This window comes from Macaca nemestrina, chromosome 14, assembly GCF_043159975.1.
Source record: "Macaca nemestrina isolate mMacNem1 chromosome 14, mMacNem.hap1, whole genome shotgun sequence".
Taxonomy (NCBI): Eukaryota; Metazoa; Chordata; class Mammalia; order Primates; family Cercopithecidae; genus Macaca; species Macaca nemestrina.
In genome coordinates, this window is record NC_092138.1 from 36,872,412 (window position 1) to 36,899,075 (window position 26,664).

General features: G+C 42.8%; 1 long non-coding RNA gene across 1 annotated transcript in view; it reads left to right on the forward strand.

Annotated features, from left to right (window-relative positions):
• The first annotated feature begins 9,416 nt into the window (after positions 1-9,416).
• LOC105489131 (uncharacterized) overlaps positions 9,417-26,664 on the forward strand; it is a 126,022-nt gene continuing 108,774 nt past the window's right edge. Inside the window, exons 1-2 of the long non-coding RNA XR_011613049.1 lie at positions 9,417-10,153; positions 11,562-11,735. This is a non-coding gene — a long non-coding RNA (uncharacterized lncRNA). The remainder of the gene's footprint in view (positions 10,154-11,561; positions 11,736-26,664) is intronic.

The window sequence follows — 26,664 nt, forward strand, 5'->3', positions numbered from 1 at the left end:
GTCTCAGGGAGAGGATTAAACTCAGGGCAGTAAAACACGGTCTTAGAGTTAAAATAAAAGTCCAGGGCGTGACTGTGAAACCTGATGTTCAGAACTCTGAAGTACGTAATTAATTGTGTGTCTTGTGGACATCAGGTAGACAATAGTACTTCTAAGAATCGTAGTGGTATGCCTCTTACACATGTGCTTGACAGCAGAACTTCTAAGACTTTGAAGGGCTATGTCCTGCAGTGGCCTCACACCTGGCACAAGATAGAAAAGGGCCTGTCTGAGAAAGAAATCTAGATGTGGCATTTGCCTGGTAGAATGGAATATAGTCTGATACAATAAAAAACATATACTTAAAAGGGTTTGTATTAAATTGAAGTGAAATGAGCAGAGATAATTCAAAATGAAAAGAGGCCTGTGGGTCTTTCAACTTCTGTGGGCAGGAAGTAGGCTGAGAAAGCTACTCAGCTGTAGATGCAAACCAATTCTAATCGAAAAGGAAGATGACGGGGGCGGAGCAAGATGGCCGAATAGGAACAGCTCCAGTCTCCAACTCCCAGCGCGAGCGACACAGAAGACCGGTGATTTCTGCATTTTCAACTGAGGTACTGGGTTCATCTCACTGGGGAGTGCCGGACGATCGGTGCTGGTCAGCTGCTGCAGCCCGACCAGCGAGAGCTGAAGCAGGGCGAGGCATCGCCTCACCTGGGAAGCGCAAGGGGGAAGGGAATCCCTTTTCCTAGCCAGGGGAACTGAGACACACAACACCTGGAAAATCGGGTAACTCCCACCCCAATACTGCGCTTTAAGCAAACAGGCACACCAGGAGATCATATCCCACACCTGGCCGGGAGGGTCCCACACCCACGGAGCCTCCCTCATTGCTAGCACAGCAGTCTGTGATCTACCGGCAAGGCAGCAGCGAGACTGGGGGAGGGGCGCCCGCCATTGCTGAGGCTTAAGTAGGTAAACAAAGCTGCTGGGAAGCTCGAACTGGGTGGAGCTCACAGCAGCTCAAGGAAACCTGCCTGTCTCTGTAGACTCCACCTCTGGGGACAGGGCAATAACAAACGCAGCCGAAACCTCTGCAGATGCAAACGACTCTGTCTGACAGCTTTGAAGAGAGCAGTGGATCTCCCAACACAGAGGTTGAGATCTGAGAAGGGACAGACTCCCTGCTCAAGTGGGTCCCTGACCCCTGAGTAGCCTAACTGGGAGACATCTCCCACTAGGGGCAGTCTGACACCCCACACCTCACAGGGTGGAGTACACCCCTGAGAGGAAGCTTCCAAAGCAAGAATCAGACAGGTACACTCGCTGTTCAGAAATATTCTATCTTCTGCAGCCTCTGCTGCTGATACCCAGGCAAACAGGGTCTGGAGTGGACCTCAAGCAATCTCCAACAGACCTACAGCTGGGGGTCCTGACTGTTAGAAGGAAAACTATCAAACAGGAAGGACACCTACACCAAAACCCCATCAGTACATCACCATCATCAAAGACCAGAGGCAGATAAAACCACAAAGATGGGGAAAAAGCAGGGCAGAAAAGCTGGAAATTCAAAAAATAAGAGCACATCTCCCCCGGCAAAGGAGCGCAGCTCATCGCCAGCAACGGATCAAAGCTGGACGGAGAATGACTTTGACGAGATGAGAGAAGAAGGCTTCAGTCCATCAAATTTCTCAGAGCTAAAGGAGGAATTACGTACCCAGCGCAAAGAAACTAAAAGTCTTGAAAAAAAAGTGGAAGAATTGATGGCTAGAGTAATTAATGCAGAGAAGGTCATAAACGAAATGAAAGAGATGAAAACAATGACACGAGAAATACGTGACAAATGCACAAGCTTCAGTAACCGACTCGATCAACTGGAAGAAAGAGTATCTGCGATTGAGGATCAAATGAATGAAATGAAGCGAGAAGAGAAACCAAAAGAAAAAAGAAGAAAAAGAAATGAACAAAGCCTGCAAGAAGTATGGGATTATGTAAAAAGACCAAATCTACGTCTGATTGGGGTGCCTGAAAGTGAGGGGGAAAATGGAACCAAGTTGGAAAACACTCTTCAGGATATCATCCAGGAGAACTTCCCCAACCTAGTAGGGCAGGCCAACATTCAAATCCAGGAAATACAGAGAACGCCACAAAGATACTCCTCGAGAAGAGCAACTCCAAGACACATAATTGCCAGATTCACCAAAGTTGAAATGAAGGAAAAAATCTTAAGGGCAGCCAGAGAGAAAGGTCGGGTTACCCACAAAGGGAAGCCCATCAGACTAACAGCAGATCTCTCGGCAGAAACTCTCCAAGCCAGAAGAGAGTGGGGGCCAATATTCAACATTCTTAAAGAAAAGAATTTTCAACCCGGAATTTCATATCCAGCCAAACTAAGTTTCATAAGTGAAGGAGAAATAAAATCCTTTACAGATAAGCAAATGCTTAGAGATTTTGTCACCACTAGGCCTGCCTTACAAGAGACCCTGAAGGAAGCACTAAACATGGAAAGGAACAACCGGTACCAGCCATTGCAAAAACATGCCAAAATGTAAAGACCATCGAGGCTAGGAAGAAACTGCATCAACTAACGAGCAAAATAACCAGTTAATATCATAATGGCAGGATCAAGTTCACACATAACAATCTTAACCTTAAATGTAAATGGACTAAATGCTCCAATTAAAAGACACAGACTGGCAAACTGGATAAAGAATCAAGACCCATCAGTCTGCTGTATTCAGGAGACCCATCTCACACGCAGAGACATACATAGGCTCAAAATAAAGGGATGGAGGAAGATTTACCAAGTAAATGGAGAACAAAAAAAAGCGGGGGTTGCAATACTAGTCTCTGATAAAACAGACTTTAAACCATCAAAGATCAAAAGAGACAAAGAAGGCCATTACATAATGTTAAAGGGATCAATTCAACAGGAAGAGCTAACTATCCTAAATATATATGCACCCAATACAGGAGCACCCAGATTCATAAAGCAAGTCCTTAGAGACTTACAAAGAGACTTAGACTCCCATACAATAATAATGGGAGACTTCAACACTCCACTGTCAACATTAGACAGATCAACGAGACAGAAAGTTAACAAGGATATCCAGGAATTGAACTCATCTCTGCAGCAAGCAGACCTAATAGACATCTATAGAACTCTCCACCCCAAATCAACAGAATATACATTCTTCTCAGCACCACATCGTACTTACTCCAAAATCGACCACGTAATTGGAAGTAAAGCACTCCTCAGCAAAGGTACAAGAACAGAAATTATAACAAACTGTCTCTCAGACCACAGTGCAATCAAACTAGAACTCAGGACTAAGAAACTCAATCAAAACCGCTCAACTACATGGAAACTGAACAACCTGCTCCTGAATGACTACTGGGTACATAACGAAATGAAGGCAGAAATTAAGATGTTCTTTGAAACCAATGAGAACAAAGATACAACACACCAGAATCTCTGGGACACATTTAAAGCAGTGTGTAGAGGGAAATTTATAGCACTAAATGCCCACAAGAGAAAGCAGGAAAGATCTAAAATTGACACTCTAACATCGCAATTAAAAGAACTAGAGAAGCAAGAGCAAACACATTCGAAAGCTAGCAGAAGGCAAGAAATAACTAAGATCAGAGCAGAACTGAAGGAGATAGAGACACAAAAAACTCTCCAAAAAATCAATGAATCCAGGAGTTGGTTTTTTGAAAAGATCAACAAAATTGACAGACCACTAGCAAGACTAATAAAGAAGAAAAGAGAGAAGAATCAAATCGACGCAATTAAAAATGATAAAGGGGATATCACCACCGACCCCACAGAAATACAAACTACCATCAGAGAATACTATAAACACCTCTACGCAAATAAACTGGAAAATCTAGAAGAAATGGATAATTTCCTGGACACTTACACTCTTCCAAGACTAAACCAGGAAGAAGTTGAATCCCTGAATAGACCAATAGCAGGCTCTGAAATTGAGGCAATAAGTAATAGCCTACCAACCAAAAAAAGTCCAGGACCAGATGGATTCACAGCTGAATTCTACCAGAGGTACAAGGAGGAGTTGGTACCATTCCTTCTGAAACTATTCCAATCAATAGAAAAAGAGGGAATCCTCCCTAACTCATTTTATGAGGCCAACATCATCCTGATACCAAAGCCTGGCAGAGACACAACAAAAAAAGAGAATTTTAGACCAATATCCCTGATGAACATCGATGCAAAAATCCTCAATAAAATACTGGCAAACCAGATTCAGCAACACATCAAAAAGCTTATCCACCATGATCAAGTGGGCTTCATCCCTGGGATGCAAGGCTGGTTCAACATTCGCAAATCAATAAACATAATCCAGCATATAAACAGAACCAAAGACAAGAACCACATGATTATCTCAATAGATGCAGAAAAGGCTTTTGACAAAATTCAACAGCCCTTCATGCTAAAAACGCTCAATAAATTCGGTATTTATGGAACGTACCTCAAAATAATAAGAGCTATTTATGACAAACCCACAGCCAATATCATACTGAATGGGCAAAAACTGGAAAAATTCCCTTTGAAAACTGGCACAAGACAGGGATGCCCTCTCTCACCACTCCTATTCAACATAGTGTTGGAAGTTCTGGCTAGGGCAATTAGTCAAGAGAAAGAAATCAAGGGTATTCAGTTAGGAAAAGAAGAAGTCAAATTGTCCCTGTTTGCAGATGACATGATTGTATATTTAGAAAACCCCATTGTCTCAGCCCAAAATCTCCTTAAGCTGATAAGCAACTTCAGCAAAGTCTCAGGATACAAAATTAATGTGCAAAAATCACAAGCATTCTTATACACCAGTAACAGACAAACAGAGAGCCAAATCAGGAATGAACTTCCATTCACAATTGCTTCAAAGAGAATAAAATACCTAGGAATCCAACTTACAAGGGATGTAAAGGACCTCTTCAAGGAGAACTACAAACCACTGCTCAGTGAAATAAAAGAGGACACAAACAAATGGAAGAACATACCATGCTCATGGATAGGAAGAATCAATATCGTGAAAATGGCCATACTGCCCAAGGTAATTTATAGATTCAATGCCATCCCCATCAAGCTACCAATGAGTTTCTTCACAGAATTGGAAAAAACTGCTTTAAAGTTCATATGGAACCAAAAAAGAGCCCGTATCTCCAAGACAATCCTAAGTCAAAAGAACAAAGCTGGAGGCATCACGCTACCTGACTTCAAACTATACTACAAGGCTACAGTAGCCAAAACAGCATGGTACTGGTACCAAAACAGAGATATAGACCAATGGAACAGAACAGAGTCCTCAGAAATAATACCACACATCTACAGCCATCTGATCTTTGACAAACCTGAGAGAAACAAGAAATGGGGAAAGGATTCCCTATTTAATAAATGGTGCTGGGAAAATTGGCTAGCCATAAGTAGAAAGCTGAAACTGGATCCTTTCCTTACTCCTTATACGAAAATTAATTCAAGATGGATTAGAGACTTAAATGTTAGACCTAATACCATAAAAATCCTAGAGGAAAACCTAGGTAGTACCATTCAGGACATAGGCATGGGCAAAGACTTCATGTCTAAAACACCAAAAGCAATGGCAGCAAAAGCCAAAATTGACAAATGGGATCTCATTAAACTAAAGAGCTTCTGCACAGCAAAAGAAACTACCATCAGAGTGAACAGGCAACCTACAGAATGGGAGAAAATTTTTGCAATCTACTCATCTGACAAAGGGCTAATATCCAGAACCTACAAAGAACTCAAACAAATTTACAAGAAAAAAACAAACAACCCCATCAAAAAGTGGGCAAAGGATATGAACAGACATTTCTCAAAAGAAGACATTCATACAGCCAACAGACACATGAAAAAATGCTCATCACCACTGGCCATCAGAGAAATGCAAATCAAAACCACAATGAGATACCATCTCACACCAGTTAGAATGGCGATCATTAAAAAGTCAGGAAACAACAGGTGCTGGAGAGGATGTGGAGAAATAGGAACACTTTTACACTGTTGGTGGGATTGTAAACTAGTTCAACCATTATGGAAAACAGTATGGCGATTCCTCAAGGATCTAGAACTAGATGTACCATATGACCCAGCCATCCCATTACTGGGTATATACCCAAAGGATTATAAATTATGCTGCTATAAAGACACATGCACACGTATGTTCATTGCGGCACTATTCACAATAGCAAAGACTTGGAATCAACCCAAATGTCCATCAGTGACAGATTGGATTAAGAAAATGTGGCACATATACACCATGGAATACTATGCAGCCATCAAAAAGGATGAATTTGTGTCCTTTGTAGGGACATGGATGCAGCTGGAAACCATCATTCTTAGCAAACTATCACAAGAACAGAAAACCAAACACCGCATGTTCTCACTCATAGGTGGGAACTGAACAATGAGATCACTTGGACTCAGGAAGGGGAACATCACACACCGGGGCCTATCACGGGGAGGGGGGAGGGGGGAGGGATTGCATTGGGAGTTATACCTGATGTAAATGACGAGTTGATGGGTGCAGCACACCAACATGGCACAAGTATACATATGTAACAAACCTGCACGTTGTGCACATGTACCCTACAACTTAAAGTATAATAATAAATAAATAAATAAATAAATAAATAAATAAATAAAAGAAAAGGAAGATGACTCCAGTGTGGAGCTGAGAGCCTGGGGGCAGAGTCAAGAGCGGCCTTATGGGCTTGCAGCTCTCCCTTGCCAGGACCATGCAGATGCTCAGCCCATTCAGGAGAGCCAGGAAGTGCTGCAGACTTAATGTGCTGAAAGGCAACCCCGAAATGATAAGGAACAGGAGTCAGTGATAAATGTGCCATTTTCCATTTTTGCCAGAAAGCATATTCTTCATGGTTTTTCAAGGGCTTCCTTGTGGGAATGAGCCACAGTTGTAGAAAGTAGTTACCTCCTCATGAACGTACTTCACTGGCTTTTCTCACTTTACTACCTCACTTTCACCATTTCTCTATTTGTGCTTCCTGGGGACCATCCGCCATACAGGCCACCTGTAGCCCATCCTTGTGTCAGGGCTTGCCTTTGGAGGAATCTAAATTGAGACCAGGAGGAAATGATTACCTCTGACTAGGACTGTGTGAGGATGCGTCTGAAAAGGGTTATCAAGGATTAGGAAACTTTTACCATGCCAGCAGGATGGGCGGGGTCGGGTTGGACTTGGTAGCAGAGGGACAGCGTGTGTCAATGCCTGGAGGTGAGAGAAGGGATGCCCAATTTGGAGGACTGCTAGCTGCCTATATTGCTAGCCAATATAAAGCCTTTGTGTGGAATAGAAAAATATACCCCTTTCTGGGTGAATCCAGCTTCCTGAGCATAGAGTGCATTTGTCTGAATTAGAAAAACTTGCTTAGAAATGGGGAACCCCCACCGCACTCCCCGCCCCCCTCCTGAAGCTGCAGCCTATTACCAGAAATTAAGGCTTGGCAAATGGAGATGGCTGGGATTTCCACTTCCTCTTGACTCTTGGCCAAGTCCCCGTGTGTGACATGAGGAGATGAGATAGGACAGGTAGGCAGAGCTGATATGAGATGGGCTGGTGGGTCATGCCGAGAGAGGTATCCTGTAAGTAATGGGGATCTGTGAAAGTGTTTTAAGGGGGTAACTGGCATCACCAGGTTTGTGCTTTAAGATTTTATGTCTGATGAGGATAGAGGAGCTTTGGTTTGGGGTCAGCACTGAAGGCAATGGTGATGAGGGCTTGAAATCAGTAATATCTCTGGGGATGGGAAGGAATGGATGTATTTTGTAGAAACGGGGAAGGTTCAGTGAGTAGGCATTGGTGACTGGCTGGTCAGGGGTGGGGAGCTAGGAGTAAAGATAAAGGGGAATGTAGCTGATGTTTTTAACAATGGTGTTCACTTTAAATTCCACTTGATCCCTACATTTCCCAGCCTCTGGCAGTTAGGTGAATTTCTGAGGCTAATTTTGTCTTATGGGCTATAGTTAGAAGTGATGTATAAAATATTTATTAGCCTTCCACTGATCCATGATGAAGACGTAAATGAAAAAATAAACCATTTTAGTGAAGCCATCATGGTTTGCTATCACAGCATAGCCTAGACTATCCTGAGTGACCAGGAGTCCTCAGGATGATGAGGCACATTCAGAAGAAAAAATTAAATAATCAAGGCAAGTGAGCAGCCCAGAATGTGAGAGAGAGACAGCTGCTCCTGCTGGATGCAGGGAGGGGGAGATGAGTGAGTAGAGAGCTAGGCTTAAGCTTCCTGCAGTGAGAGTAAGGAGAAGAAAGCTCACTAGGACACACTACACTCCAGTCAGAAAACCAAGCTTAACATATGTGTGGCTACAAGACTGCAGAAAGTCACCGAGAAGTAGTAAATAGAGTGTAAGCCTGATACACATTCGCCCCAATAAAGACAATTGGAATGAACATGAATCCCATGCAAATTAGGGCAGATTTGTCATGGCTAGCTCAGACATTTAAAATTTCTTCCAGGTCATCTGTCCCATATCCCCAAAGATAGGTTTCTGGATACTCAAGTGATAAATGCCTCCATAGGACAGGGGTTGAAAGGGGTACTAGTGCTCGGATACAGAAAGGCTTAGAATGGAGCTGTTTTTTTTAATGCACCTTTTATTCCTTCTCCCCATCACCAATCCTCCCCTCAATATAAACACATACACAACACACACACACACATAGTCACACTCACACACGCTCCTCTTCCACTTCCTCCACCTTCCAGTCAGGAACACAGAGCATCAGCCACAAAAGAGCACAGAGACCAATGTCTTGAATTCCTTCACTCATGTGAGGAATCACTTTATAGGAAAGCAGGGAAAGGCAGGAGATTTTCCCTGGAGGGGCATATTTGCTAATCGGATGTTAACAGAAGAGTCTCCAGAATTTGTAATCTATGTGTTTACTTAGCGCCTGGATGTATGGCTGCATCAGCGCTAACTTTCCTCACTTGGGTTGTCTCTCAGCTTCATTCCCACTCCTGTGAACATCCGAACACCCGGCTCCCCAGTGCTATGGAGGCTATTAAATTAGTCTAGACAGCAGGCGGGCGCTAAAGAAATTGGAAAACAACAGCTGATCTCAGTCACAGTGCACTGTGGACTCCTGTGAAGGGGATGTGAGATATTGACTCTATCATGAGAGCCCATTCAACAAGGGGCCATCTCCCCCGACTCAGCCCCAGAAACATCGGCTCCAAACCATCGCTTTTAAGTGGGAGAAAGGAGTGCTTGGCTCCACTAGCAATGCCTTCAGCATCATCTCTTCATGGAGTTATCCAGCCTCTGAAGGCTGTCTTGGGCAGCGTGTGTGTGTGTGTGTGCGCGCGCGTGCGCATGCACGTGTGTGCGCATGTTAGGGACGGTTATAATCTGATAATTTTTTCTCCTTTTGGCGTCACAATCAAGGAGGTTCCATCTTACAAGAATGTAGGTGGGAATGAGTGAGGATGGAAGAAAGGAAATAACAAAAAGAGCTAAACTTTGTTGAGTTTCCACCTATAAGCCAGACACTGTGCATGACCTGCAATGCTTACCTGTAAAGTTTCACTTAGTTTTCCTAACAGCCCCACGATGTAGGCACTATAATTTATATGCGTTTACAGAGGAGGAGACTGAGGCACAGAGAAGGCCTGATCAGTAGTTGAACTTCAGCAATCTCACTCCAGAGCGTATACTTTTCACTACTGTGTTGGCAAGCAGCTAAAATGGCGAGGAGATAGCAGAAAATAAGTAAGTTCCTTGAGTGAGCTACTGTTAATGGGCAGGGAAAAACCAGATCCTAGTCCTGGGGAAACACCAAGCAGCACCTAGAAAGTTTAGCTGAACTGCCTGAAGAGAGCTGCTGCAGCCTTTGGGTTTTTGACTCAGAAGAAGAATGTAGATAAGGGCTTGCTGGCTCTGCAGAAATGATTCTGCCCCTAAACTCTCTGCTTACTGAAGATAGATTCCTTGAATTAGGTGGGTGGGGAGAGGAGATAATTTTCCCAGACTCTTCAGAATGGCTGGCCTGGAAGAAGATGAAACTGGACCAGCAACTGTAGAAGCACGGGAAGCAGTTGTAGGGGCCATGGAGAGCCTGGTCCTGTTTGCATTTTGTAGTCATTTGCTCTTGTGAGTATCCAGCTCTTAGTAGTAAATACAGTAATAGTAGTAAGGCTACTATGTGTATAGTGCTTTCTTAGATGCTGAGCACTAAGAATGTCCTTTTTAATGGCAAGAACTATGTGTGTATTGAGTGTTTCACTCATACTTAATCCTGACAATAACGCTATGAGGCAGGTATTGTTTCTACACTATAGATGAGGCAACTGAGGCACAGGAAGGTTAAACGACTTGCCCAAGCTCGCCTTGCTAGAGAGAGGCAGACTGCTAGGGTAGCCTAGCACCAGAGTCGAAGCCCTTCACCACTGCAAGCCCCCTTCATGGGCTTGTCTTCTGAGAGATGTCACAGATGCTGGTGGATGTGAAGTCTTTGTATCTGAAGAGCTGGGTACAGTGGCTCATGCCTGTAATTCCAGCCCTTTGGGAGGCTGAGGTGGACAGATCCCTTGAGCCCAGGAGTTCCAGACCAGCAATGGGCAACATGACAAAACCCCATCTCTACAAAAAACTAGAAAAATACCCGGGCTTGGTGGCACATACTTCAAGTCTAGCTACTTCGAGGCTGAGGTGGGAGGATTGCTTGAGCCTGGGAGATCTAGGTTAGAGTGAGCTATGGTTGTGTGGTGGCACTGCAGCCTGGGTGACAGAGTGAGACCCCATCTAAAAGAACAAAAAAAATAACAACAACGACGAAAAAAGAGCTATTCACATAAGGAGAGGAAACATTGGTTTTGCATATAAGTCAAAAAGAATATTGCTGGAATAGGGCATGACACATGAGTGGAAGGTCGTGGCCCAAGATTTCCATGGTTCCTAGAGATCCTCATGTGTGAGTAATCTCTGCGTTCTGGAAAAGTCTAGTTCCTTTCTTTCAAGATTCTACTCTGGTGGCTGTCAGAGGACATAACTTCTTTTGGGCCAGATGGTCAGCACATATTGTCAGTTTGCAGCCATGTCATGATTCAGCTTTAAAGGCACCATCCTGCTGTACTGCTCCGAGTCTCCAACCCCCATCCTCTGCCCTGCTGGGAAATTCATTCAGTTATAGAAGCCTGAGAGGCTTCATGGCTGAGTCCCACCTGGTCTGTGCCATGGGAGGTATGGGGCTCACCTCCAAGGGAGAAGGTTCAGGATAGCATTGCAGGGACCCTGGTGCACCAGGGAAGTAAAAAGGAGTGTATGAAACAAAAGGTCTCCTGTGGGAAGAGGAGCAGAGGGGCAGGGTGAGCTCCCCAGAGCTTAGGGCGAGCTCACTTTAGGTGGAAAGATACCACTATGCCACTATCCATGGAGAAGGAAGGGAATGAACACTTCACTGAATGTCCTTTTTATGGCAAGAACCATGCATGTATTGTCTCATCCAATATTCTCAACTCCTGTGTGAGGATAGTATTTTGTTGTTCTTATTATATATAAGGAAACCGGAACTCAGAAGTTAAGAAGCATATCCAAGAATGCCCAGATAAATAAGGGAAGAACTGCAATTTCAGGACACTCCAGCTGCCTTTAAAGCCTACAGTTGACTGGATGCTAAGCCAGTGCAGCCCACTGGACTGTACATGTAAACCAGCGCATCCACTGCTCTGTACAGGTAAGCCAGCACAGCCTGCTACTCTGGACAGGTAAGCCAGTGCACCCAGCTGATCTGTGCAGGTAAGCTGGAGCACCCCACTGCTCTGTACAGGTGAGCCAGTGCTCCCCACCGCTCTATGCAGGTAAGCCAGGATATCCTGCCACTCTGTGCAGGTAAGCCAGCACAGCCTGCTACTCTGGGCAGGTAAGCTGGAGCACCCAGCTGATCTGTGCAGGTAAGCCAGAGCACCCAGCTGATCTGTGCAGGTAAGCTGGAGCACCACACTGCTCTGTGCAGGTAAGCCAGTGCTCCCCACTGCTCTATGCAGGTAAGCCAGGATACCCTGCTGCTCTGAGCAGGTAAGCCAGGGGACCCCACTGCTCTGTGCAGGTAAGCCAGGACACCCTGCTGCTCTGAGCAGGTAAGCCAGCACAGCCTACTGCTCTGTTCAGGTAAGCCAGGGCACCCAAGGGCATCCCGCTGCTCTGTGCAGGTAACCTGAGAATCATCAGGCATGGTGTTCTAACCAGTGGATGGGATTTTACAGGATAGGGTATAGCAGAGATAAACTAAAATACTCACTTTGAAAAATGAGCATTATAGAGCAAAGGTGAGAGGACCCTGCAGGGATTTGGCCCAGGATACGGAAACATGGTAGAGCTGCCTCCATAACAGTTTTAAAGATTTTAAAGTTTTCTTGGTGGCACTTGGGAGCTACATTTGTCATGAGAATAGGAGATGAAGTGTATTTAGGTCAGAGTCTAAAGGGAAAATTCCCTTTTCAGTGCAAAGGGAATTACATTCTGGAAATTATGTAATGTCCTTCCTTGAGTTCTTCAAGTTAAAAAAAAGAAAAAAAGTTCATTAGTGAAGGTGGGCGGTTGTCTAATCCACCTTGTCTTCCCAGCCCTAGCTTGTGAACTGTGTAAAATACAGAGCTTCATCCCAGACTGACTGGGTCAGATCTGGAGGTGAGCCCTGGTATCTGTGTAAGAAACTCCAGTAATTGTTATGCTCACCTGGTGTTGACATCCAATGCTAGAAGTTTTAAGCCTCCTCTGAAGCTATACCTTCAAGATGTGGAATCCTTCAAAGCCATTTCCAGTCAAACACATAGCCATTCTGCAAACTATTTTTCCTTCCTTCCTTCCTTCCTTCCTTCCTTCCTTCCTTCCTTCCTTCCTTCCTTCCTTCCTTCCTTCCTTCCTTCTTTCCTTCCTTCCTCCCTCCCTTCCTTCCTTCCTCCCTCACTTCCTCCCTCCCTTCCTTCCCCCCTCCCTTCTTTCCTCTCTGTCTTTCTTTTTTTCTTCCTTCCTTTCTCTCTTTCTGTTTCTCTCTTCCTCCCTCCCTCCCTTCTTTTCTTCCCAGGATCTGGTTCTGTCACCCACACTGGAGTACACTGGCATAATCATAGCTCACTATAGCCCCCAAATCTTGGCCTCAAGTGAGTCTCCCACCTCAGCCTCCTGAGTAGCTAGGCCTATAGGCATGTGCCACCACACCTGACTAATTTTTAGGTTTTTTTTTTTTTTTTTTTTGTATAGGCAAGGATCTCACTATGTTGCCCAGGCTGGTCTTGAACTCCTGGCCTCAAATCATCCTCCTGCCTCAACCTCCCAGAATGCTGGGATTACAGGCATAAGCCACTGCCCCTGACCCAAACTAGGTTTTCTTAACCTGGGGTTCATTGCTGCCTTCAATATCACCAGGAACCCTGTAAAATTGAAGGTAAAATTCTGTATATTTTTGTATACAGAAGGTTCATTATAGTCAGATGTGCTGAGACATCTATGATTTTAAAAGTTTAAGAACCTCAGCAGTATATGTTTTGACAACTTTTCAGAGCTCATTTAAGATCCTTATAAGCAAAAGAGGTTGATTGATTTATAGACACATTTTTGGTTGTATGTGTGTGTTTGTATGTGTGCATATATATTGGTATATTTGGTGAAGTGCAAAATAATACTACACAAACTACTCAAGGTGTTCAAAATGTTTGGCTCACATTACTTAATAAAAAATTATATCCAGTAAAAAAATCTAATTAGAAAAAAAGCAAAACACATGAACCAACATTTCACTGAAGAAGATATACAGATGGCAATAAACACATAAAAAGATATATGACATCATTAGCCATTAGGGAAATGCAAATTAAAACCACAATGAGGTATCACTACATAACTACCATAATGTCTAACACAAAAAGGAGTGAGACTACAGAAAGACTGCATCAATAATTATTTGCTGGGAAATGAAAATGGATACAGCCATTCTACAAAACTGGCAGTTTCTTATGCAACTACCATACAACCTGGTGATTGCACTCTTGTGCATTTATCCCAGATAAATTAAAACATATGTTCATAAAAAAACCTGTACATGAATGTCAACAGTAGCTTTATTCATAATAGTTCCAAATTAGAAACCGTTCAGATGTCCTTCAATAGGTGAGTGATGAAACAAATTGTGGTACATCCTTACTATGGAATATTACTCAGCAATTGAAAATACGAAACTATAAATAAATGCTACAAGTTGGATGACTCTTCTGGAAATTTCATTGAGTGAAAAAAAGCCAGTCTTAAAGGTTCCATACAGTATAGTTCCACATATATAACATTCCGGAAATGACAAAAACTATAGAAATGAACAGATTAGTGGTTGCACAAGGTTAAGGATGGAGTAGGAGTATGTATGAGACTATAAAATGGGATTATGACAATCCTTGTGGTACCATAACCAGGATCTTGACATTGACACTGTCAAGATACAAAACACTGCCATTACCACAAGGCACTCTTATCTCTCAGGAAAACCCAAGGGTTTTAGAAGCTTGTGCCAGGAACTAGGGACAGAAAACAAATGAACTTCTTATTATACCACAAAGTCACATGGTCACATGAAACCAAAGAGACTTATTGAGTGAGTTGAGTGTTACGTGCAGGCATAAAAATCATACTTGCAGAGTGCCCACAGGGGCCAGCCAGCTCCCCCACTTGCATTATTTTGCTAGATTCTCATGAAGGCCCTATATTTTGAAGATGAGAAAACGAAGCCTTGGAAGGTAAAATGACTTGCCTTAGGTCACATAACTAGAAGGTAGCCCAGGTAGTATTGAAATCAGTGTTTTCTGACCTTAGAAACCAGGCGTGTCCAGCTTTTTTGGGTAAATCTTCACAAGAGCTCTTATGCGAAGGGGCACTTGCAGGAAGCAAGATGGGGAAGGAAAGCAATAGGACTTTTCCTTTCTAAGCCTTAAGCTGCTGGTTTGAATGACAGTGGAATTAAATAAAAGCTGTGACAGAGAATCTTTCTGAACTAAAGGAAAAAGGCGTGATTATTCAGAATCTTTAGGGGAGAAGCAGACTGATTTATCTGGCCTTTATCCGAACCTTTCTGGGAACTAAAAAGTTAACTCTGGCTCCCCCTAAGGGCTCCCAATTGTCTGGCACTTGGTTCTATGTCCTAAGGGGATAGTGTGTGTAGGTGCAGTGAGTATGCGCTGGCCAGCGTCATCTGTGCTCAGCCTGCTTCCCATCCTGGGCTGGCCTCTAGGGCTTACACCAGGGGACCACAGGGGGCTTGATGCTACATACCAGTCTGGGACAGACAGGATAGGGTGGCAACCTGGCAGCAGTAGCCTCTGGTCCCTTTACCCCACCCTTTTTGTCTTCCCCGTTGGAAAGAGAACTTGGTTGAACAAATAAGTAAGACCAAGATATAACAATGCAGTAATTACTTAAAAATAAAAGGATAACAGTGCAGCAATTATATGACAGGAAAACCAGGAACAAAAGTAAAAGCTAACAGTTAATAAAATAACAACTGATGCAAGAATAACTGTAACTGGAAATGCATGGATTCACAATTTTATTGATTGAGCACTGTGTGCTAGTCACTATGCTAAGGATTTCATAAGAATTATGTCCTTTAGTCCACTCAACAACCCATGAGGTGGGTACTGTTACTATTCTCACTTTACACACAAGAAATAAAGACACAGAGAAATGGTCACTTCTCAAAAGTCACGTAGTTAGTACAGGAGGGAACCAGAATTCAGATCCAGGTAAGTTGACTCCAAAGCCTACTCCTTTTTTTTTTTTGATACAGTGTTTCACTCTGTCACCCAGGCTGGAGTACAGTGGTACAATTTTGGCTCACTGCAACCTCCACTTCCCAGGCTCAAGTGATCCTCCCACCTCAGCCTCCAGAGTAGCTGGGGCCACAGGTACACACCACCTGCCCGGTTAATTTTTGTATTTGTTGTAGAGACGGGGTTTCACTATATTGGCCAGGCTGCTCTCAAACTCCTGAGCTCAAGAGATCTGCCCCTCTCCGTTAGCTTCCCAAAGTGCTGGGATTACAGGTATGAGCCACCATGCCCGGCTGAAAACCTACTCTCTTAACTACACTTTGCTACCAATTGAAAACCATATTTATAATGCCTGGTAACCAAACATCCTCCTTACCAATATAGCAGTAGAAGCTTTATGATTTTTCTAAGAGTTGCATGGCAGCCACACTTCTCAGAATGCTGAGTTAGTGTGTTTCATAAATTCTAGTGATCTGCTAATTTAAATTTGTGAATACTAAGCTTTAGTCACCCTCAGCAACTCATTCAGTGAATTATTTTTAAGGAGCTCTATCACATAGGTAAATATTGGAAGTCTCTGAAATTGAGCAACATTCTGAGGATCAAAATGATTTGCACTTTGGCATTTTGAGCAGTCAGGGAAGTCCTAGGAGCCCCAGACCATACTTTGAGAAATCTTGATATGTAGGACCTAGGCAGAATTACTGGACAGATAATTTCTTCTGGTACGCTCCCCGGTGAGATCCCTTGGGACACGGTAGATGCAACTCTCCAGAAGTTTTACTTCCAGTTAGAAGTCTGTAAGAATTTGCTCAGCTTATAAAACTAAGACAGTGCAACCAAGTTACTGGCTTTAGTGGTCAGAGGGTCCAGCCAATCTCCCTATAAACTCTGATTCAGGACCAGGTCTTGTAAATCAGTTTGGGTTATCCCTTGCAGCCTGGAATCTTCTGAATTTGCATGCCTGAAAAGGGACTGAGGATGATGTCTCACCAATAACTTAATCATATTTCCTTCAAAGCCTGGAGAGATCCTCGTGACATACAATATTTAAATATAGATAATTTCAGGCTCTTGTTAGGAGAGGGTTTCAGTGATTAAAGAAAATAGGAATTTTATTCAGATTCAACATTTCCCATTTGTAATTATCCTCTTGAAGTCCCTTTGTAATTATTCTTTTTTAAAAGATCATCTGTATTAGCATATTTAATCTAAAATTTTTAATTAGATGATGGTTTGCTCAAATTAGAGATGAATAAGTTTCCCATGTAACCCTCAAAAAAGCTTGTTTTGTGCTTTGATACACTGATGGAGAGAACATTCAAAAAAGCAAGGGAGGAAGGCAGGATTGCACAGACATTGCCAGGTAATGATGTGAATTTCATATCCACGATTTAAACCCCTCCAGCTTTATGTTACAGGCAAATATCAAGCTGACCACTTTACATTTTTTCCATTTACCCCTAGCTAGCCTGTTCTTGGATACATTAAATGCCTACAATGTGCCAGACAATAGGAGCTGGGGTGTGGTGGAGCAAAAATAGCACCTCTCATAGTTTTTATGAGCTTACAGTTTTGTGGCAAGACAGACTTTAACTGAACAATCACACAAGTGAGTGTTTACTTTCAAACTAAAATGAACACTTGGAGGCAGAGTAGAAAAAAAAGACTGTGGCAAAGCAGTATTTGAAGACAATTCTGTATGGGCCTCTCTTGTTTCTGCATGTCTTGTGTCAGCTTGTTCTGGACTATCTTTTCAAGAATATTTGTACAGCAAATAGCCTTAGAAGATAGAGATAGTATCTTCCTCCAGGGCAGAGGGCAGCTTTGTTTTCTGACAAGTATAACAAGATAATGTCTCTCTCTGGGACAAAGACTGGGCAGGTTTGCTAGCAGCCTCTTTATAAGATTGAAGGTTTCCTAAGATCAGGGTTCCTTAGCTGTAATAAAAACCCACTGCATGTGTAATAACCATCTAGGCATGTGCAGTATCCATCTGAGATGGTCCACATCTCCTCATGGGACTTGTGGCTTTGTGGAGAGGAGGGCAGGGGAACTGATGCAAATATGAAGCCTACGCTGCTTGCTGTGCTGTAAGTAATAAAATATTTTGTCTCTGATCCAGGAATCTTGTGTCTCCGGCCAACATCCAAGAAATGGTGGCAGGCTAACTTGTTAGCTCCCAAGTAGGGTAAAATCCCAGATCTTTCACAATTCTTGACACAAGACAGACTACAGTCCAGTATCATTCACACAGAACTGCTTATAGGCTCATTGGTACTGAGATAGAAAGTGAGGGTCGGTCACTGGTGAACACTTTTCTTTTGGAGAAGGGAGGAAATGAGGCCCAGAGCAGCCGCCCTGACAGCTCCCTCACCTACACATGCACAGCACTGAAAGTCCTGTGCTTCACTACTGCTACAGAGTATGTGGAAGACAGAAAGCACAGGTGCTGGACTGCTATCTATTGTTGCTTATACTAAGCTAAGAGATGGGAGCAGATCCCACCTCCCCAGCCTTCGTCAGAAAGGGACAAGTTCTTAGGGGTCAATGACAGAGTTATTCCTCAATAAAAGATACAGGGTCTGGGACTGCTCCCTAACTTCTGAACTCAGGGCGTGGCCACACCCAAACTGCCAGTTTCTGTTTTTGGTAAAATGTGAAGCTATTTGTCTCTTGCCCTTCCTGCAGGCTGGGCAGGACCATGTGACACCATCCTACCTTAATAGCTATATAAGGTAGTGAGGGAATAAGGTTGGTAGGGGAAGGGAAGACTGACTAAGTCAGGTATTAGGATTGGGTCTTTGCTTGATTTTCTCACCTTGGCAATCCCTGAATGCCCCTTTTTACAGTAGTTTTTCTTATCTTTTTTAAAATGACAGTTTCACAAGATAATTATGTATTTTAAAATTAGGTAATGTTAGCAGGCAGAAGTGAGGGAAACTAGAATGGTGATGGGTATGCAAAGCCCCTCTTAGCCTCTCTCCTTACATGTGGCCACTCTTCAGAAGCCAAAGCAGGCGCTCAGAGCTGGAGCTGGCCCCTTCCTTCTCAAACCCCAAGCTCTTGGGATACCTCAAACCTGTACCCCAACTATGGCATAGGCAGAATACATGACTGTCCTATCTGAAGAAAGACATTTGGGAAAAATAAATATCTTTGATTATAAAAAGCAGAGACCATCCCCTCTGAAGGATGTGCAGTAAAATAATAGAGTTTCTGAAACTGTATGGAAACATTCTTTGAGCAAAATTCTCTTTTGAGGAGAGGATGAAGGAGACAATGAAGCACACATCTCCAAAGATAGAGGCTAGGGGTGGAGACAGCATACTGAAGTTCCAGCATCATTGGATGCTCTCTGATGGGTCCTGGCCTTTATATATAGGTGAGGAGTCAGAGAGAGGATTAATGATACTAGATAGAAAAAAAATTGATAATATTAAAATATTAAAAGTCTCCCATATTGACTTGTAATTGTGACTTTACTTCCATGTAGTCTTGAAATTTGAACTTACATCACTTGCAGTCTGAGAAACATGTAATCCAAGAAATTAATTAAAAATGTTTGCAGGTTGGCAACTGCTTCCAAGCACCCAGCAGAAATCAAGACAAATCATCTCAATCCAAGCCCTTTGGGATTCCCAAAGTTACATGGTAATGATAAGCTTAGAATAAAATCAAGCAAACTTGAGGAATCAGACACATGAGCAAGAGTCAACACTAACTGCAAACTGCAGAAAAACATAGGCAAAGGCTGCAGAAAAAAATTACAAACTACTGTGTACAAAAAATGTGTGTTTTAAATGTTCAAAAAGTAAAGGATTGAACGTATACACAAAAGAACACAGTATCCAAAAAGACTAGGTAGTTCCACTTCCAAAAAGATGGGATATAAGTTCTTTTCCTTAATCCTCCTGCTAAGTACAGCTTAAAACTCTGGACATTATATGTAAAGCAAACATAAGAGGACCCTGAAAGGTGGACAGAAAAAGTCAGATGGACTAAGGACCTTGGGACTTGAGGAATAATATGGCATGAGGACAGCATCAGCAGAGGCTTAATAGGGAGCCAGAACTCCCACCGTTGCACAGCAGTAATGAGGGACCCTCCCACCCACTGACTGTTAACAGAGGCTGAATGGAATCTGACCTTTCACCCAGTCAGGCTGCAATGTGGTACCCTTTTCCTCAACCTGCTGGAGTGGAATTTGAGAAGGCCTGCCAAAACAGGAGATTTAATTAAGATCTGGTCTCAACTTATCCCAAGAACCTGATTAGAGTTAAGCCAATCAACAGATGCCAATGCCAATATGACCCAGATGTTAAAATTATCTGAGAGGCCGGGCCCACAGTGCTCACGCCTGTAATCTCAGTGCTTTGGGAGTCTGAAGTGGGAGGATTGCTTGAGGCCAGGAGTTCGAGAGCAGCTTGGACAGCGTAGTAAGAATCTATCTCCACAGAAAATTTAAAAATTAGCCTGGTATGGTGACATGCACCTATAGTCCTAGCTACTTGAGAGGTTGGGGCAGGAGGATTGCCTGAACCCAGGAGTTGGAGGCTGCAGTGAGTTATAATTGTGCCACTTCCCTATGGCCTAGGTGAGAGAGCAAGACCCCATCTCTAAAAAAATAAAATAAAATAATCTGAGAATGATTTTAAGGCAGCCATTACAAAAATGCTTCAACAAGCAATTATAAACATTCTCAAAACAAATAAAATGGAAAGTCTCACCCCCCCCCAAAAAAAAGAGAGAAAATCACAGTACAATAAAAATATAATATATAAAAGAAGAATCAAATGGAAATTTTAAAACCAAGAAATACAATAACAAAATTCTCCATGGATAGGCTTAACAGCAGAATCAAGGGAATGAAAGAATAAACGAACTTGAAGATAGAACAACAGAAATTTTGAACAGAGAGAAAATAGACAGAAACAAAACAAACAAAAAAGGGACAGTGCCTTAATGACTCACAGAACTGTAACAAAAGACTTAACATTCATGTCATCAAGTCTGGGAAGGAAAGGAGAATAAAGGCAAGAAACTGAAAGGTATTCAAAGAAATAATGGCTGAAAACGTCCCAAATTTGACACACAACGTAAAACTGCAGATTCAAGAAGATGAGTAAACCCAAAACAGGATAAATCAGAGATCTATGCCAAGACACAGAATAAGCAAACTTTTGAAAATGAAAGTCTATTGGGGGAAGCCGCCCCCAATATTTCAATGTAGATTCTTTTTTTTTTTTTTTTTTTTTTTGAGACGGAGTCTCGCTCTGCCACCCAGGCTGGAGTGCAGTGGCCGGATCTCAGCTCACTGCAAGCTCCGCCTCCTGGGTTCACGCCATTCTCCTGCCTCAGCCTCCCGAGTAGTTGGGACTACAGGCGCCTGCCACCGCGCCCGGCTAGTTTTTTGTATTTTTTTTTTTAGTAGAGACGGGGTTTCACCGTGTTAGCCAGGATGGTCTCGATCTCCTGGCCTCGTGATCCGCCCGTCTCGGCCTCCCAAAGTGCTGGGATTACAGGCTTGAGCCACCGCACCCGGCCTTCAATGTAGATTCTTTCTATTTTCCATAAGTGTCAGCTGGTCTGAGAAATAAAGAGTGCAAAGAGAGGAATTTTACAGCTGGGCCTCCGGGGGTGATATCACATATCGGTAGGACCATGATGCCCACCTGAACTGCAAAACCAGTAAGTTTTTATTAAGGATTTCAAAAGGGGAGGGGCTGTAAGAACAGGGAGTAAGTTGCAAAGATCACATGCTTCAAAGGGCAGAAAGGAGAACAAAGATCACATGCTTTTGAGGGAACAGGATAAAGGCAAAGCAGAGCTACTGATAAGGGTTTATGTTCAGCTGTGCATATATTGTCTTGGTAAACATCTTAAACAACAGAAAACAGGGTTTGAGAGCAGAGAACTGGTCTGACCTCAAATTTACCAGGATGGGGTTTTTCCCCTACCCTAATAAGCAGGAGATCAGGGTTTATTTCAGTCCTTATCTCAACCACATAAGACAGACATTCCCAGAGTGGCCGTTTATAGACCTCCCCCCAGGAATGCTTTCCTTTCCCAGGGTCTTAATTATTAATATTCCTTTCTAGGAAAAGAATTTAGCGATATCTTCCCTACTTGCATGTCCATTTATAGGCTCTCTGCAAGAAGAAAAATATGGCTCTATTCTGCCCAACCCCGTAGGCAGTCAGACTTTATGGTTGTCTTCCCTTGTTCTCTAAAATCACTGTTATCCTGTTCTTTTTCAAGGTGCACTGATTTCATATTGTTCAAACACACATGTTTTAGTTTGTACAGTTAGCACAATAATAGTCCTGAGGCGACGTACATCCTCAGCTTACCAAGATAACAGGATTAAGAGATTAAAGTAAATTATAAGAGTATTATTTGGGAACTGATAAATGTCCATGAAATCTTCACAATTTATATTCAGAGACTGAAGTAAAGACAGGCATAAGAAATTATAAAAGTATTATTTGGGAACTGATATATGTCCATGTTAAAATGAAATCTTCACAATTTATGTTCCTCTGCTGTGGCTCCAGCTGGCCCCTCTGTTCGGGGTCCCTGACTTCCCACAACAAAAGACAAAGTCCTAAAAGAAATGAGAGAGTTTTACTGAAAGGGGGAAACAATCAGTAAGATAGTGGCTTTCTCATGGGAAATCATGAAATCCAGGAGAAGCAGTGTCTTAAGGTCACATGTTGAATCTGTTTGTTCTTTCTAACAGTAATCTGCCCTTTAGGCAGCTTTACTCCAGATAGACACCCCATGGGAACCTCAGAACTTACCCTCAGGTGGTGGTGTCTAGCATTTGCTATATTTGTTTTTGACTTTAAGGAATTACGATTCTTTGATCTAGAGAAAAAGGGATTAGAAGGGCCGTTATTAGGAGACAGCTATTCATTAGCCCCCTCAACTGCAAATTATCCTGCATTCTGAGAACTTCCAAGAAGCCTCCAGAACACATTACAGAAGCACAAAAAAAAAAGCTAAGCCAGCTGCCTTTTGGGGACATTTCATTCTGGGCCCAACATTATTTCCTTCAGCTCACACTCACCTTGCTCTTCCCTTTCAAACAGTTCTTAGTTTTTTGAAGTCCATACCCCTTCCTTCTCACAATTCTTTCTTTTCTGTTTTTTTTTTTTTTTTTTTTTTTTTGAGAGAGAGAAACTCTGTCACCCAGACTGGAGTGTAGTGGTGTGATCTCAGCTCACTGCAACCTCCGTCTCCTAGGTTCAAGGGATTCTCTCACGTCAGCCTCCCGAGTAGCTGGGACTACAGGCGCACACCACCATGCCCAGCTAATTTTTGTATTTTTTGTAGTCTTTTGAAAAAATTTTAACATGCACACATCTCCAAAAGATTTTTTTACAAAAGGAATGGATTTTGGGAAGAGACAAACGTTGGCCAAGGGAGAAGTATGAAATAGAAAATGAATATATGACTGGCCCTTGAACACCACAGGCTTTTCAACTGCTTAGGGCAATAAAAGTGACACCAAGTGTGCCTACCTCCCCTTTCACCTCCTCCCTCTCCTCTGCCTCCTCCGCCTCTGCCATCCCTGAGACAACAAGACCAACCCCTCCTCTTCTTCTTCCTCCTCGGCCTACTCCCTGTGAAGACAGCAAGGATAAAGACCTTTATGATGACCACTTCCACTTAATCCATAGTAAATATGTTTTCTCCTCCTTATGATTTTCTTAATTGTTTTTTCTAGCTTACTTTGTTGTAAGAATACAGTATATAATACATTAACATATAAAATATGTGCTTATTGATTGTCAGCTGGTAAGGCTTCCAGTCAATAGTAGGCTATTAGCAGTTAAGTTTTGGGGGAGTTGAAAGTTATATGTGCATTTTTGACTGTGTATGGGATCAGCACTCCTAATCCCTGCATTGTTCAAGGGCAACTGTAAATGTAAGGTAGTCTGTTAATTGTTTTATCACTCAAACTAGTACAGAGAATGCCCTGTACAACACTGTGCAATAAAGATTTAAAAATGGAGGTATTTCCTTTGAAAGACTGAAGATTTCAGTCTCTGCTATTTGGGACTGAGGCTGCAGTCCTTGATTTTGGATGGATCATTGGTAGTGTGCATCCAATTTGCTGTTGCTGTGGCTTTTTCTAAGAACAAGTGAAAAGCCCTCAGGTCCAGTCGCAGGGGAAGTCACACGATCTCCTGATGAAATTACTTCTCTTCCTTTTTTTTTTTTCTTCCTTCCTTCCTTCCTTCTTTCTTTCCTTCCTTCCTTCCTTCCTTCCTTCCTTCCTTCCTTCCTTCCTTCCTTCCTTCCTTCCTTCCTTCCTTCCTTCCTTCCTTCCTTCCTTCTTTCCTTCCTTCCTTCTTTCCTTCTTTTCTCTTTTCTCTTGAGATGGAGTCTGGCTCTGTCACCCAGGCTGGAGGGAAGTGGCATGACCTCGGCTCACTACAACCTCCGACTTCCAGATTCAAGCAATTTTTCAGGCTCAGCCTCCCAAGTAGCTGGGACTACAGGCGCATGCCACCAGGCCCGGCTAAGTTTTGTATTTTTAGTAGAGATGGGGTTTCAGCATGTTGTCCAGGCTGGTCTGGATCTCCTGACCTCAAGTGATCCACCTGCCTCTGCCTCCCAAAGTGCTGGGATTACAGCGTGAGCCACCTCGCCCAGCCTTCTCTTCCCTTCTGAGAAGACTGCTCAGTAGGCACATTTTTCTGATGTGCCTGGAGAAAGTTTGCTCTGGTTTCTAAAGCTTAGTTGTAGAACTTTAGAGTCATAATGCCTGTTCATGGCCTCTCTCCTCTTGGTAGTAGGGTCCATAAGTTTCTTTCATATAGGGTAGAGCAGACATTTGGTCTTTGCCAGGAAGAACCTGAGTGTGGTAGCAAGATCTTTCTAGAGAAAACTTGGGGCAGGATGATAAAGAAAACTAAACTGAAATTAATCCATAGTGTCAGTAGCTGAAAGCTACTTCTGGGACCTTTTGGTTGAGTCCTTCTGGTATAAAAAGCACTGGACAGTTGGGGTACTGGGTTCAAGTCTCAAAGCCTATGAGACTTTGGGAAAATCACTTTAAATTCTCTGTGATTCAGTTTCAAAATCTATGAAGTGACCCTCTCAACAGGGGTGGATGCAATGAGCTGAAATGTACAATATTAGACACCCATAGGTAGACAGCCCCAAGTTGTTATGGCAGTGCCTCAAGGGAGTCTTGAAGGACTTGGGCTCCCTGCCTTTCTGCTCTGTCTTATTGGCATGTGGTTGCTATTTCCAACATCATCTCATGGCCTTAGATGGCTGCTGGAACTCCAGTTCTCTTCTCTGACATTTTGGTATTATGAAAGAGGAAAGAGGGAAGAGCAAAAAGGTCATATCTCACTATAGAGTCAGGTTTCCTTAAGCACATTAGGTACAAGGGAGGCTGGGAAATGTAGTCTTTGGGTTAGGCCCACGGCTGCATCCAATGGCGCAGGTGTTCTGTTGGTGAGGAATGGCAGCATGGTGGGGAGGAAATGGTACTGGGTAGACAAGCAGCAGTTCCATAGGCAACAGTTACCTTAGATGAGGATAGGAAACAGTCACAGGGATGAGGTGGAGGGGAAAGAAAGTTGTCCCAGAGAAGGTGAGTTTTCTTCTATAGACATTTGGTATTTTGATTTTCATTCTGTCAGTTAAGCATGAGCATATTTTGCCCCACAGAAGGGATTTTTTTGAGACTCTGTTTGGCCCAGTGTGGAGATAGGAGGTTTGTATGGAAAACAAAACAACTCAGCCACCAGCTGGGCACACACAATAAATTACTTCCAGGTTGTGGGTAACGGCAAAGTTTCTCGGAGCCGTAATTCTCATCTCTCTTCCTCTTCAATGAACACAAGGCCACAAAAAGTCCTTCACAATGACAGTTGTTTTAGCATCAGGGTTCTGAGTGGCTAACCTACAGAGAATTTCAGAAGAGAATGTTGTTTGCCATTTCTCTTATCTGGAAGATGAAACTGGGACAAGATAGGGCATTTTAGGTGGGAAGTTTCAACTATAAGTACTGAAGATCTTTTCCACTTCCTTTTCTTTTGTCCTTTATACCCAATCAATCAATAACATTGGCAATTTTTTTCCTTCAGGTATCTCCTACTTTCATCTTTTCCTCTCTGGTCACATTGCTCATGGGTCTGGATTACTGCCCCAACCGCCTCCCAACTAACCTCCCACACTCACCTTCTCATCCTAACTTGGCTACCCATCTTGCAGAGCAGCAGCTCTTCATTAAATTAAATCTATTTCTCGTTCTGTTTTCTATCTGCTCAAAACCCTTCTACCACCTCCTCTTTTTTACAAGAAGTTATCAATTTTTTCATGGGCATAACAGTGAGAATTGTTGGGGGGTAAAGGAGCAGATTAATCAGACATTGGAGGTTAGATTTCCTCTGTAAGATAGCATGCCTAGGCTTGATTTTCTATGTTGATAAAGCATGGTTATTATTTGACATTTGCCCTAAGATAAATAAAATGATTTCCTGTTTTGTCTTTCTATTGTTTATTTTATGTATTTCATACAGTCCTATAACTTTTCTGATGTGTGTATGGTGGATAGGTTGCTTCTTGGCAGTTGGGTAAGCATCTATTTCTACTCCCTATACTATATTCATTCCCTCATTCATTTACTTATTAATTATTCTAACAACTATTTTTTGAGGGATTTTCTGCTCACCAAACATTACAGTAGCAGCTGGATTTATATTTGTATTGCAGTTGCAGGACCATTACTCAAATTGATGTGGATTTCTCTCACCTCTTCATTTAACTTATAAAAATTTTATCTTTCAAGGCCCAATCAAATGTTACCAAGAAGTAATGTTACCA